Raw genomic sequence first — 16,033 nt, 5'->3', positions numbered from 1 at the left:
ATTCTTTCATAAACGTAATTGATATCTTTATTTCTAACCCCCAAAAGTAATTTTGACTGTTTTTTCAATTTATAGAAATGGTGTAATTCAGTATGTTCTCCTTTGTGTCAACATTGTGTTTTGAGATTCATCCACGTTGTTGCATGCAGCAATTTGTTCATTTTCAATGCTGCATTCGGTTTTATAAATATACTAATGTTTATTTATCTGTCCAATTGTTGATATACATTTGGACTGTTTTCAGTATCTAACACAAATAATGTTATAAACAGTCTTATATGATTATTTGGTGCAAATATATACACGATTCCATTGAGTCCACGCCTGTGTGTGGAATTGCTGGGTCATGGTTATTTTCAGTAGCTGTTGCCAAACAGATTTCCAAAGTCGTAACAATTTATACTCTGAAAAGCAATGTATGAGAGTTGCTCACTTTCTGGCCAACAAATACTTATCAATCATTTCAAGTTTAGATGCTTTCCTTGATCTTACTGGTATCTCATTATGGTTTTATTTTTTTATTTTCCAGACACCTATTTGTATATTTATTGGCCATAGGAATATATTGAATATATGAATTATTATTCATATATTTATTTTATAAATATATAAAATATATTTAAGTTATTAAATATAAATAATATTTATTAAGATATCCTCTTTTGGAAAGTAGCCTATTGAAGTATTTTGCCCACTTTTTTTTTCATTACCTGTCTTTAAAATTAATTGGAGTTTTTACATGTTCTGGATATGGTTTACATGTATGCATATTAAAATATGTTCTCCCTCTCATTAGCTTGACTTTGTGCTTTCTTCATAGTTTCCTTTGTTTTGTTTTGTGAGGAAGATCAGCCCCGAGCTAACATCTGATGCCAATCCTCTTCTTCTTCTTCTTCTTCTTTTTTTTTTTTTTGCTGAGGAAGATTGGCCCTGAGCTCATATCCATGCCCATCTTCTTCTACTTTATATGGGACGCCACCACAGCATGGCTTGACAAGTGGTGCGTTGGTGCACGCCCAGGATCCGAACCTGTGAACCCTGGGCCTCTGAAGTGGAGCGTGCACACTTAACCACTTGCGCCACCAGGCCGGTCCCAGTCTTCATAGTTGCTTTTGATAAACAGTAAAATAAAAGATTACTGTAGTCCAATTTATTAATATTTTCCTTTGTGGTTGTTTTGTGGGTCCTCTTTAAGAACGACTGCCTATCTTGAGTCATCTTCTCCTATGTTACTTTGTAGACACTTAAAAAAAATCTTTCATGCTTAGATCAACGTTACATTAGGGATTAAATTTTTTCTTGATAAGAATACCTTGTTAATTCAGAACTATATATCGAAAAGATCGTAATTCCCTATTGTTCTGCAGTGTCATCTTTGTCAAAAATAAAAAATCAAGCGTTAGTATATGTGAGGATATGTCTATGCACCAACTATTTTGTTTCACTGGTCTATTTGTTTATCTTTGTTGACTCAATTAACGAACCTTTATATTGAAATATAATATCTGTAGCTTTTAATTATTAAACATTATGCATAATGCCTATTGCATTTTTTATAAATATTATTTACCAGATTAAGTAAATTTCTTTCTAATCTCAATCTACTAATATTGTTGAATTCCATCAAATGCTATTTCAACATCCTTTAATATAATCATGTAATTTTCTTCTTCGTAATGTGAATAACACCACTGGTTACTTTTCAAATGTTAACCACTCTTAAATTCCTGGCATATATCCTACTGGTACGTGGTATATTAGTCTTTTATTAATTTTGTTTGGTAATATTTTATATAGGATTTCTGCACCTAAATTCATGAAAGATAGTGACCTGTAATGTGGGAACAAGGTAATAATATCTTTATAAAACTAGATGGAAAGTGTTTCCATCTTTTTCTGTTCTCTGGAAGGGTTTATGTAATATTGGTATTGTTTCTCATTAAATGCTTGGTAGAATAGTCACCAGTGAGGTCATCTAAGCTAAGAATTTATATATATATATTTTTTTCATTCATATAGGATCCTTACAGATGCTCCATTTTCCCTGGTATTAGTAATTTTTATCCTTCTCTCTTTTTAGCTCCATAACTCATGGTAGGGAGTTATTAACTTTAATAATCTTTGCTAAGAATCAATGTTTCTCTTTGTTTACTTTTTATCGTATATTTGTTTTCCAGATAATTGACTTCTGCTATTTAAAATTATTCTCTCTTATTTTCTTTGCCTTTAAGGCACTCTTTTTCTAACTTCTGGCTAAGTTCTTGAGATGGATACTTGTAACATTAATTTTCAATATTTCTTCTTTTAATATCTTCTTTGAAGATTATACATTTCCCTCTTAGAATGACTGTAGTTGCACCCTAAAAGTCCTGATGTGTGGAATTTTCATTACGATTCAGGTAAAAATTTTTTTTTTGTTTCTAATTGTGATTTGTTTTTTGATCCATAGATACTTAAAAGTGTATGACAACTTTCAAACATTAGGGGTTTTTTTCATAATATTATACATTAAGAATTCATATTCTTTATGATAGCAACACTTTGAAATTTGCTGAACTTACTTTAAGGCTTTGTATATGTTAATTTTTTAGATGTTGTGCGCCTACATTTGAAAAGAAGGTTTGCTCCACAATTGTTGTGTATAACTGTTTTATGTATGTCAATTAGATCAAGTTTATTTACCATGTAATTCATCTATTACATATCCTTTAGGTTCTGTAAAATTTTCTTCATATATTTTGTTTTAAATATAGTTTTTATATATTTTAATATATTTTGTCATTATATATTTGTATAATTTGTTGAATAAAAGTATATAATTGTTACATATTCCTGGTAGATGAATGCCTTGATCAATATGCTATATCCTTTTTTATCTCTAGTAATGCTGCTGGCCTTTAATTTAATTTTGTCAGCTATTAGTGTAGCTAATCCATTTTTCTTTTGTAAGGTGTATCTTTTTTTGTACATCTACTTTAACCTTTCTGTATGTTTATATTTAACATGTTTCTCTATAAATTGCATTTGGTTGAGTTTTAAAATTCTGTATGACAATCTTTGTCTTTTACTTGGAGTTCTTTATCTATTTACACTTAAAGTAATTCCTGATATATTTGGATATGAGTCTACTATCTTACTATTTATTTTGTAATTGTACTACCTATTCTGTTTTCTTTTCCTCTCCTTTCTTGCATTATATTGGATTAGTCGATTATTTGTATTATTTAATTTTTCTTCTCTAGTAACTTTTAGTGGTTTCCTGGGATTCTAGCATGCATGCTTGACTTATCAGAGACAAACATAATTTACTATTTCCAGAACAATGCTAGGACTTTTGAACTCTTTAACTCTCTTGCTTTTTTCTAGCTTTTGTACTAGTGTTGCCTTGTATTATATTTCTACACTATAATCCCTGAAATACAATACTATTATTATTTTATAGGTCAAAATTTATTTATAATTATCCACATACTTAACTTTTCCATAGCTCTTCATTCTTTCTTTCATTTACTTGTTTTCATTGGATTTATTTTTTCTGTATAAAAAATTCCCTTTGTTATTTCATTTATTGTGGGTTTACTGGTGGCAAAAATCTCAGATTTTGTTTCACGATATGCTTATTGTGCTTCCATTTTTAAAAGAAAATTTTAGTTTATAGAAAATTCTTGTTTGGAAATTTCTTCTTTCAGCTCTTAAAAATGTAATCCCAGCATTTTCTGGCTTCCATCAATTATACTGAAATGTCAATTGTCAAGTCATCTTGCTGATCCATTAAGGTAATGTGCTTTTTTAGCCCCAGTGGTGGTTTTTACTGTCGTTTTGGGCGGTTTTACTATTATTTTCTAAGGTGTGGTTTTCTTTGTGTTTTCCCTACTTCGGGTCTTAAATCTATAACCTGATGTCTTTCACCAGTTTTGGAGAATTCTTGGCCAGTATCTCATCACATGGTGCTTATTCCCAATTATTTCTCTCCTTTTTTGCTTGAACCACAATTTCACGTTAGATAACCTCACCACACTCTATATATCTCAAGTGATTTTTCTTTCTATTTTCTATTATTTTTGCTTTCTATGTTTTAGTCTTGATATTTTCTATTGACTTAATATCTAGTTTACTAGTTTTTTCTTCTGCTGATTCTAACCTACCCCATTTAAGTTTTTTACTTAAGTAGCTCTCTTGTTTCCAGTTACAGAATTTCTATGTGATTATTTTTTATTCCAGTTTTCGATGAAACTCTTCATCATATTATCTACTTTCTTAACATATTAATCACAATAATTTCAAATTCTGTGTCTGATAACTCCAATATCTGAATCACTTGTTATTTTACTTTTGTCTCTTTTTTTCCAATCATTTTGTTTTGTTTGTCAAATGCCTGGTAATTTTTCATTGAATGTCACATTCTTTTTTGATTTCTTAGCCTTTCACCTAAGGTAAATGCCATCCGCGAATGTAACAGCACAGCAGATTATCAGTCTGATCAAAACGTACTTATCTACTTGTAGATACCGTTGCCCATCAACTCTTGGCTGCCTCAGTTGCTTTCTGAGGCTTGTAAACTTTTTTCAAGATTTTTCCAGTTGTTCTCATGGGGCCAGTTAGTCTACATAAACCATCCTATCATCACTGGCAGTGGAACCTCAAAGAATGTCCGTTCTCTGAATTATTAAAGAAAATTCATGGCATGTCAAGGGAGGAATTTGTAAACTACACTTCTGGAAAGATGTCAAGATGTCTATATTTCTATCAACTCCTTATTCTTCATCTGGTAGGTACAGAGGGTAGAATGCTTTTCCTCATGGAATAGATAGCTTTATGTGGAATTTCTTTTTCTAACAGCAAATTAATCCCATGTGCAACTGTCACATTTTTCATTATGTTTGCAAATTTTCAAACATTTTAAAAGCATGCAAATGAAGCATTGTTGCCCAATGTGTAGATTATTAATGCATACCTAGGTGAAGATACATAGAACTATTTCCTCTAAAGTATAAACCATGAATGCATTTGACTTCAACATCAAAACAGAATTATTATATGACATTTCCATGGTTATAAGCACTGGGCTTTATTCAAAAAGCATTCATCATCAATTGAGTGAGCATGAGCATGCATTTTCCCATTTTCCATTGCTTTATTCCTCAAAGTAATCTATGGAATTCTCACCCTAAAAATTTAAATGCCTTTGTACATATTATCTCCAAGGTAGAGAGATTATAGAATAACCATGTCTAGAGTTAGGGACAGGATATTTCAAAACGTTCTACTTGTTGGTAATTTCTTGCAAGGCAACTGAGGCAAACCTATAGCATTTGCTTCCTGAGGACAGTCATTATGTCTTGCTTGTCTGCCTCTGTTTCCTCAAGATCTCACATAGTGTCTGCCACATGGTAGGTGCACAGTCAATATTTGTTTAATAAATGGAGAAAAAAGAGAATGACTAGAGAATCCTTAAAATGAAAGATTAATAGCTAAGTTTGTGGCAAAATATAAGTGAAAATAGTATACAAATAGGAGTCTTAATTTTCCCTTCTTAAATTGCCGAAAAGCCTTAAGGCAAAGGGAGAAAAAATCTATATCCTTAAATATTAAGGAATTGCTGGAACTTTGTTATTTATTTTGCCAAAATGAAGTAGGTTTTTGATATAAGATATCTAGTTTCTTAAATTAAGATAAACTATATGTTGCATATATAATGTTTCATAGAAATGTATCATAGAAATTCATGATAAAAATATTTTCTACGGTAGCTTAATGGAACCAGCAAAATTTTTGAGAACTTACTGTAGTACTCTCTTTCATTTTTTGAAAAAGCACTTCAAATAATAGAATTACGAAGCTTGAAATGGCCTAAAATAGTCTTCCTGCTCATTTTTCCACCGCTGTGTAGGACAATAACATAAACACTTTTTAAAAGTATCAATTTTAATTTTTAATCTCTCTGAAAATTTTACTGTATAAAATTGATGCAATTCAGGGCCTCACAATCCTTATAATGCAAAAAAGTTTCCCTTTACTTCCCAACACAAAAACTTTCCCACTGACGTTAGGATATGGACATATTGTTGAAAGTGATAACTATTATAATGTTTTGCATGTAGGCAAAACAATCTCATTATAGAAAAATCAAACAATGCACTTTTTTTTTTTTTTTTTGTGAGGAGATCAGCCCTGTGCTAACATCTGCCAATCCTCCTCATTTTTGCTGAGGAAGACTGGCCCTGGGCTAATATCCATGCCCATCTTCCTCCACTTTATATGGAACGCCACAGCATGGCTTGCCAAGCGGTGTGTCGGTGCACGCCCGGATCCGAACCAGCGAGCCCCAGGCCGCCGCAGCAGAACGTGTGCACTTAACCACTTGCGCCACCGGGCTGGCCCCAAACAATGCACATTTTTACAGGAAGTTAAAAGCACTCAGATCATATTTCTAGAGAGAATCTCTACCGACATATTGGTGAACATCTCCACTGCTAGTTGTACTCACCTACACTTGCTCTTTTTCTTTTGGAGGCTTTTAAGAATTATCACCAACATGTTGTGCTGTCATCAGTCCCTTGTTTTACTTCCGCAATTAACCAAACCCTGGCTCCTTTTACTGTGCTCAAAAGGCTAACTTTAATTTTATGTTCTTAGATTTCTTATTACTTCTGAGTCTGCAAATCTATGCCATCTTTGAACAAACAATTTTCAAAAGAGCCCTGCCATGTGTAGGTTTTAAACAAGCTGTTTTAGTCTAATGAAGACAATAGTGAAACTCTGCAACAGTGGAAGAGCCAGTAAGACAAAATCTGCTTCTAAGAATATATGTCACAACAAGTACTTAGTAGGCAATCAAATACTTGGCTTGGGTTTCTTCTTCTTGGTCATGGGACTTCAAAAGCATTTTCTTTAAAGAAACTCTCCCCTCCAAAATATAATAATAACAACAAAATAGAACCGTTGAAGACATTGTTATTTGTTGAGGAGAACTATTATAAATAATCAACTCAATATTTTTTCTTTATACCCAAACCTGGATACAGGCATTCCAATTCACATGATTTTTTTTTTATGCATCCTCCTTCCAACTTTATTTCATTTTTAGTACGTTAGCTGGTTAATTTTAAAAAATATATTAACCAAACTGTATATTTTAGTTCACTCCCACTTCAGTCTCAGTCTAGGAAAACTTAAGTTCATTTGGCTTTATTACGTAATGGATCTGATTAAATTTTGGGAGTGTGATTGGTCCTACCTCTAGGCACAAATGCATTTACCCAGGAGATGCAATTGGAGGGAAACAACCTATCATGCTTGGATATTAACATGCTTCTGAATAACCGAAGCAATTCCATTCTGCACAGTGCAGAAGAGCAGAGCCCGAACCAGGGTGAGACATTTGCCTCTGGTGCAAAAATTAAGGGGTTGCTGACAAACTCAGTCATTAAGGTAAACAATATTTAAATGTACTGTTTAAAAAATAAAATTAATACAAAAATATCCATGATGAACAAAAAATAAAAATTTTAAATAAAGACAGGATCAGTATTACTTATTTTACTTCTAAGTATTACTTATTTTACTTCAGCTCCAATATAGTTTGGCATAGCATTGTATCCTGCTTTTATTATCTATTTTCCTTTTTTAATCACCTCTTAAGACCTGTGCCTTGCTCATCTTATCCTAACCCTGGTCGTGCATTGACGGCTTTCCTTTGTCACTACTGAAAGAAGTAAAAGTTTCAGAAAATACAGTGGAAATAAAGCCACATAATCTTTTTTTCCTCTCTGTTGTACTTTATGCGAAGATATGACATCTTTATGCAGTGCATCTCAAACTCTAAAACTGGAAATTATTTACTTAGAGATATCCACAATAATCATGGTACCCCTCTTCAACCAGATTCTTATTTAATATGTGCAGGGGAGGGTCTAGGAATCTCTACTTTATAATAAATACCAAGTGGTTCTGTTGCAGATTGTCCCAGGATAATGTTTGAAGAAACACTTGGCTAGATTCTAACAGATGTTCACTATTTCTTGTCTCTCTCCTGGCAGAGGAAAGTGTTCTTAAGGGTAATTATGTGGTAAAAAGAATGACCAGAGACTGTGCCTGTTATATTCATTGTGAATTGTTATATTCAAAACAATGCCAAAAAATAAAAAAGACTTTGCATTTTTATGTCTCTTTAAATTTTCATGGGGCTTTCACAGCTATGTGACTTTTATTAAGTTGTGTAATTTGGAAATTTAAATTAGAATATATTTGTATGCTGAAAATGACAATAATTGGTGAATGCTATGCTTACTTGACCTGGACTTTAATTTTATTTACCTTGTGGGAAATTTACCATTTCAACGATTTTACATTTAAAAAAATTAATACCTGAATAATAATATGTTGCAGATGATTATATAATGTAGATCTAAACGCTTATAAATACGCCTACAAATTCTTACATTGAAACCGTTAATATTTTCTTATAATCTCATGAAGAGTAAATGTAGATTTTCTAACTTCTCCCTCTTTTTATATTGTGTCAGCTTATTAGTGTTTATAGTAATCATGTTCTAGGAGCTACACATATTGAAATCACCTGGGCTGTTCAGTAGAATATAGATTCCCGGGCCCACTCCAATATCTAATAGGTGGAATTTTCTAAGAGTGGAGCCTAGGAATCTGTATTTTAAACCTTCATCCCCATATAATTCTGCTGTATCCTAAACCCTGTGTACGATTGGGTGTTAATCCTTCTGCTTGCGATCAGTTTATATATGTATAGTCCATATGTTTTTAGTGTAGTAATTTGGTGGGATGATGCCGTCTTCCAAGGAGCTATGCCCTGTTCCCAACTGGCCTCCAAATGCAGAGGAACATGTGACTGCTCTCCCTCATTTCATAAATACCAAAATAACAGAATAACATAATTATAACGAGTAGTGGCTGAGCAAAAATTGTAATTCAGATTTCTCTCTGAGGCTTTTTCTGGGGAGTTTACGGTTATATCTTGATAGCCGTAAGTGTCCTGTATGGGCGTGAGATCTGACCTACAGAGCCAGACCAATAATCCATCTGGCTATATATAACAGCACTCTTGCTCTAGAAATGAACCTAACAGGAGGTACAGGAAGGACATGTTCTTAATTTTTGTGGTACTAGTATCAAATACTTATTGATTTCCTTCCTGAAACTAACAGTATTTAAATTGTGACCAACTTCACCAACACAAGATAACAAGTTCCATGAGCACACTGTCATCCATGGACGACATAAAGGAGGACTTACATTCATCTGTCTGTTTATATACTCTGTATCATCCCTCCTCCCCTCCTTGTATAATACAGAAATATCCTTGTATTTCTCTCCCTCTCTCTCCTCCTCTCTCTCTCTTCACCCATATCCCTAAACTTTGTGCCCTCAATCCCTATCTCTTCCAAACTGAAGGTTTGGAAGGTTTTACTAGTTGACTTCACATACAATTCAACACATTTAACATACTTTCTAATGCCAAAGCTTAACATTGCCCTAAGTTAAAAAGCATAATCAAAGTCAATAAATACCATTATTTCAAAGTCACATATCCAAGAACTAATGTCTTTCCCTGGGAAATTCAAGTCTAGAGGAATCAGCTAGCTCTTACACCCACAGAGAAATCCAATTTTCAAATCAGAGACTCTATAGTTAAGGCAATGAGAACACTGATAAATATTTCTTAATGGCAGTCTTTGCACATTTTCGTTTGGAGCCACATTGTCTTTGCACTATTAAAATTCTTATTAGATTACGCCCTTGAAGAGGCTTAACAACGTAAAAGCAATAAGAGAATAGCTCTAGCACACAAGAGTCTGTGGCACAAAATAAATGCCAGTCCTTCATGAATGCTAAAAGAATATAAATGACAGCAAAGGAGAGTCACTGTGTCCCCATCTCACTTCCCTAAGTATTGGTGGCAGTTCACCGACTGCTCACATCAACCAGAGTTTCTTATCATGAAATATACAATTTTTCATGAGGACATACCATCATAAGTCATTTATAAAGAATTTCAAGATGTTTGATCATCAGACATGTAGGAAATACATCTAGCCTAATGCATGAATATGGCCACACGGCTGATCTTTTTTTTTTTTTTTTTGAGTAATGGTTCAGTCTCCTATTCTAGGAATTTTAGTTATTGCTCTGGATGGGAGATTAGCTTCTGAATCTTGGAAACTAGCATGCATTCTAGTTTTATCATTAATTTCTGAACACCACTGATATTAAGTAGCATTCTGAATAATCTTCAGAGGGGACCTCAGTGACTCAAAAAATGTCCACTAGCCACTGTCACTCTGGTGTTCTAGTCAGGCAGGTTGAAGGATAACTTGGGCTCTCCACCCCCAAAATAAGACTTGTTCTCTCTGTTTAAACCACACTTGGCTTTCAAAATATACCCAGTGACTTATTCACTTTAGTTTAAGAAAAAAATTATTCAAATTCAGATATATGCAAAAATAGGATTAAAAACCTCCATATTCCTTCACTCAACTTCAACAATTATCAATTCACAGACAATCTCATTTGTTCTGAGCAGTTTCTGCATTGTGGTTTCCTACACTGTGGGTTTTGCAAATTGCATCCCACGGTTTAATGTAATATGTTTCTGTCTCCCCTGCATCTCATATAAATTAGAGGTGAGATCTAGAGATTTGATTAGATTGAAGTTAGAAGGTTTGGGGAATACTACTTTATAGGTGGCATTATGCATTTTATTCAAGAGAAATGTAATATCTGTTTGTCTTTCTTTGGGTAATGTTAGCAATTGATGATCATTGCTTAAATCTATCACTTGGTTAGGGGTTGTAAAATAGTGGCATTCTAATTCATTCGATTCTTGTTAATTTATTAACTGAAATACTCATATAAAGGGAAACTTTCTCTTCTCAACTACTGTGGTTAACCTGAGTTACAGCTTATATAGGAAAAGCTGAACAAATACAGGAGTGTTTCTTTGGTTTTCCTATGTTTAAAATAATGAGTTGATTTCTTTCTACCATCCAAACCTCAACAATGTGTTATTTTTGCTTGTTTGAATTTTGTTTGTGTTCAATATCTTTATGACTCATGCATTTAGATATTTTAATGGATTTTGGTTCATGGCTGTTGTTATGGTTATTAATGCTCAAATTTTGTCATCTTTGGCTAGTGGGAATCTATTTAGGTTGGTTCTCCTGATGACTCTGGTATTATTTGGTAGTTTCCTTGCTCCTTAAGCTTTTCATGGAATATTTTTATCAAGCAGTGATGATAATGGGCTAATGAGTTATTTCATTACAGGTAGGGAATGGTGATATCTTTTAATTCTATTCAAGAGTATTCAAGAATTGTGATATTCTAATTTTATCATTCTTTCTTCAGTTATTAGTTGAAGAAATACACTCTCCATCAACTCTTTGAATATTTTGATGTATGGTTTGTACTGGAAAGGCAGGATAAATATTTTTTAATATCTTTTTATTTACTGATATTTTAGAATATTAGTTGGTTCTCTAGAAAAAGTGCCATAAGTGACTGTGGGAGATTACATTATTGACATTAATTCTTCATCCTACTTGTGTCTACATCCTTGGTATGTTACTTTTCAGTTCATTTTTAGTGGAAACAGAAGGTTCTTCCCTTTCTTGACTTTGGGCTCAGTCATGAAATTTACTTTGGCTAAAGACATGTTAGCAGCGATTAAGCAATAAGCAACTTGACATGTGCCTGTGTGGTTGGGCTTTCTTTCTTGCCTTCTGTCATTATCATGAGAAGAACATGTCTCATCAGTCTGTTGCTGACTCAACAGGATGATGGACTGCAGAGGAGTCAAGGCCAGGCAAACCCAAGCTAAAGCACCTGACCTCCAGGACGTCTACAGACATGTGAGCAAGAATCCATGATTTTTGCTCCAGCAACTGAGTTTTGGGGTGGTTTATTTCACAAGATTATTAGTAATAGATGACTGACACAGTGACCAGTGAGGATTTTATTTTATTATGAATTGGTGGATCTTAAGAGGTTTGCTGTGTTTTAATCCATTGGTTTTATTATTAGAATATCACCCAATATTTATCCAGTAGGAGTCTCTTCCAATTGCCTCCTAAATCTGTTTGATCTAACTTCAATAGTCTTTGATAATTTTATTATTTCTGTTATAATCAGATCTTCCAGGCTCATTTGTACATTTCCTGCCACAAGTTGGAGTCAACCATTTCTCCAAGAAGCCCTGTATCCTTTTAGTGTGAAATGTTACTTAAATCCAAGAATCTTGGTGCTGGCGATGCTATTAGTACGATGCTGATCAGTTTCTAAGCTGATTCACTGGACAGAACTAGAGGTTTTTTTTTTTTTAAGACAAAACATGCTGTGAGTTTTATGAATATTTCCAGTTAAAATGTAAAAATTTAAGATTATAAGGTTTTATTTAATATCTTTAATTCATAAATACATCTCTTTTCTTACATATATTTAACGATTTCAGAATAATACTGTTATTATTACTAAAATATGATTGCTGAAAATACATTGAGATTTATTTTGTAGTTATTTTTTGTTTTCACACTATATCCCCCTAGGAATTCATCACCAAATTACTATCTTTAATGGTCATTTATAATAATTTTTCACTGTGTGATCTAGGCACTAACTTCATGTGTTGCTGGGTTCATTTTTCCTTTGGTTCTTAAAACCTGCTGTTAGAATTCAAATTCTCCTTATAATTATGTAAAACATTTACATAGTTCTAAATAAAATGTAGGAAATAAAGTATTTTCTCTGAAGTATGGCTTCTATCCCTGATTCCTCCAACCTGCCCCCCCCTTAGATAATTTATATTATTTTATTTTGGGGGTTAGTCTTCATTTTCAAAACTATATAATTGTATATTAATATTACATGTATTTTTTATTATATACTTTTTTACTCCCTTCATTAAATAAATGGACACATACTATATACACTTTTCTCCATGGCTAAGTTGTTGTTTACTTAACAATACATTTTGGAGACCTCTGCATAGAAATATATAAACATTCCCCATTTCTTTAACAGCTGCATAGTACTCCAAAATGCAGATGAACCACAGTTTATTCAACAGTCCTCAATTGATGATGTTTGGGTTGTTTCCAGACTTTCGCTATTACAACAGTACTACAATAAATGGTCTTGTGCAAAGATCTTTTGTATGTTTTCCATTTCATTTTTGGGATATAATTGTAGAAGTCATTTTGCTGACCCAAGAGTAAAGGCATAGATAATTTTGCTTCACAAGGCTGAATTCCCCCTGTACAGGTTGTACTGATTTTACATTCTCACCTGATTTACCCACTGTTGAATTATAGTTGTAGAGGTGGGAGCTGAGAATTACACATTTGAATGAGAGAAAAGTTCGTTAAAATAAATGCAGTACTACTTAGGTGGCATCTGCTTAACACTACTAAGATTTAAATATTAAAAACTGAGGATCTTATGCATTTTATAGTAAACATGATATCCCATTTAATTCACAATACCGTGACACGTTTCTTCCAGTGGCTTCGCCTAAAAAACAAATGTGTTATGTTTGTTGTCGGTGGTATTCCTATACTCTCTCACAAAGAGTCAATGACATTCTCAAGTCTCTTGAATCGCAGAAAAGATTCTATTCTTAAAAGGAATTAATGTAAGTTGAAGTGGATCATATACTTAAATGTAAAAGTTAAAATATAAATGTTCTAGAATAAAATAAAGGAGAAAATCTATGCAACCTTGGTTTAGCAAAGATTTTCCAGAAAACAAAAGTACTATGCTTAAAAGAAAAACTGATAAGTTGAACTTCATTAAAATTAAAATCCTCTGTTCTTTGGAATACAACATTTAAAAAATGAAATTAAAAGCCACAGACTGTTAGAAACTATTTATACTACATATATCTGCAAAGGACTTGTATTCAGAATATATAAAACATTTTTAAAACTCAACATTAAGAATTACAAACAACCCAATTAAAACATAGGCAAAAGACTTGAATAGATATTTCACAAAAGAAGACACACGAATAGCCAAAAAGCAAATGGAAATATCCTTAATATCGTTAGTCATCATAGAAACAACAATTAAACCAAATGAGATAACAAAACACCTCCATAATAATAGCTACAATACCAAGTGTTGGAGAGGATGTGGAGCAACTAGAATTCTCATGCACTACTGGTGGGAGTGTAAGGTGGTCCAATCACTTTGGAAAACTGGCAAATTTTTTTTAAACTGGAAGTTTGTACCTTTTGACTCCTTTCATCCATTTGGCCCACTCGCTAACCCCCACCTCTGTCAAACACGACCAATCTGTTCTCTGTATCTAGGAGCTTGCTTTATTTTTTCTTTTATTTCACATATAAGTGAGATCATACAGTATTTGTCTTTCTCTGTTTGACTTATTTCACTTTAACATAATGCCCTCAAGGTCCATCTATATTGTTGAAAATGGCAAGATTTTATTCTTTTTTTATGGCTGAATACTATGCCATTGTATATATATACCACATCTTTATCCACTCATCTATCAATGTACCTTAGGTCATTTTCATATCTTGGCTATTGTAAATAACACTGCAATTAACAGGTGGCTTCATATATCTTTTTGAATTAGTGTTTTTGTTTTCTTCAGATAAATACCTAGAAGCAGAATTGCTGGATCATATGATAGTTCTATTTTTAATTTTTTGAGGAACCTCCATACTGTTTTCCACAGTGGCTACACCAATTTACATTCCCACCAAGAGTGCCAAAGCGTTCCCTTTTCTCCACATCTTTGCCAACACTTGCTATTTCTTGTCTTTTTGATGATAGCCATTCTAACAGGTGTGAGGTGATATCTCATTGCAGTTTTGATTTGCATTTCCTTGGTAATTAGTGATGTTGAGCATCTTTTCATGTAACTGTTGGCCATTTGTATGTCTTCTTTGGAAAAATATCTATTCCTCTATTTTTTTTTTTTTATTTTGGTGAGGATGATTGGCCCTGAACTAACATCTGTGACCATCTTCCCCTTTTTGCTGAGGAAGAGTAGTCCTGAGCTAACAGCTGTGCCAATCTTTCTCTATTTTGTATGTGGGACGTCACGGCACACGGGTTGATGGGCGGTGCATATGTCCTCGCCTGGGATTCGAACCTGTGAACCTCAGGCTACCAAAGTGAAGTAGGTGAACTTAACCACTATGCCACTGGTCTGGCCTCTCCTCTGTCTATCTTTTAATCAGTTTTTTTTATTTTGAGCTGTATGAATTCTTTATACATTTTGGATCTTAACCCATTAACAGATATATGATTTACAAATATTTTCTCCCATTAAATAGATTGTCTTTCCATTTTGTTGATGGTTTCCTTTGCTGTGCAAAAGCTTTTTAGTTTGATGTAGTCCACTTGTCTATTTTTGCTTTTATTGCCTTTCTTTGCTTTTGGTGTCAAGTCCAAAAAATCATTGCCAAGACCGATGTCAAGGAGCTTACTGCCTATGTTTTCTTCTAGGAGTTTTATGGTTTCAGGTCTTACGTTCAAGTCTTCAGTCCATATTGAGTTAATTTTTGTGTATGGTGTAAGATAGTGGTCCAGTTTCATTCTTTTGCACCATTTATTTAAGAGACGTCTCTTCCTCATCCTATATCCTGAGCTCCTTTGTTGTAAACTAATTAACTATATATATGTGGGTTTATTTCTGGGCTCTCTATTCTGTTCCATTGATCTATGTGCCTGTTTCTATGGCAGTACCATACTGTTCTGATTACTATAGCTTTGGAAAATAGTTTGAAATCAGGAAGTGTGATGCCTCAAATTTGTTCTTTCTCAAGACTGCTTTGGCCATTTGGGGTCTTTTGTGGTTCTAAACAAATTTAAGGATTGTTTGTTCTACTTCTGTGAAAAATGTCATTGGAATTTGAGATTGGATTGAATCTGTAGATTGTTTTGGGTAGTATGGACGTTTTAACAATGTTAATTCTTCCAATCCATGAGCATGGAATATCTTTCCCCTTATTTGTGTCTTCAGTTTCTTTAATCA

Source organism: Diceros bicornis, chromosome 12 (genome assembly GCF_020826845.1).
Source record: "Diceros bicornis minor isolate mBicDic1 chromosome 12, mDicBic1.mat.cur, whole genome shotgun sequence".
NCBI classification, from domain to species: domain Eukaryota; kingdom Metazoa; phylum Chordata; class Mammalia; order Perissodactyla; family Rhinocerotidae; genus Diceros; species Diceros bicornis.
This window is presented reverse-complemented; position numbering follows the sequence as displayed.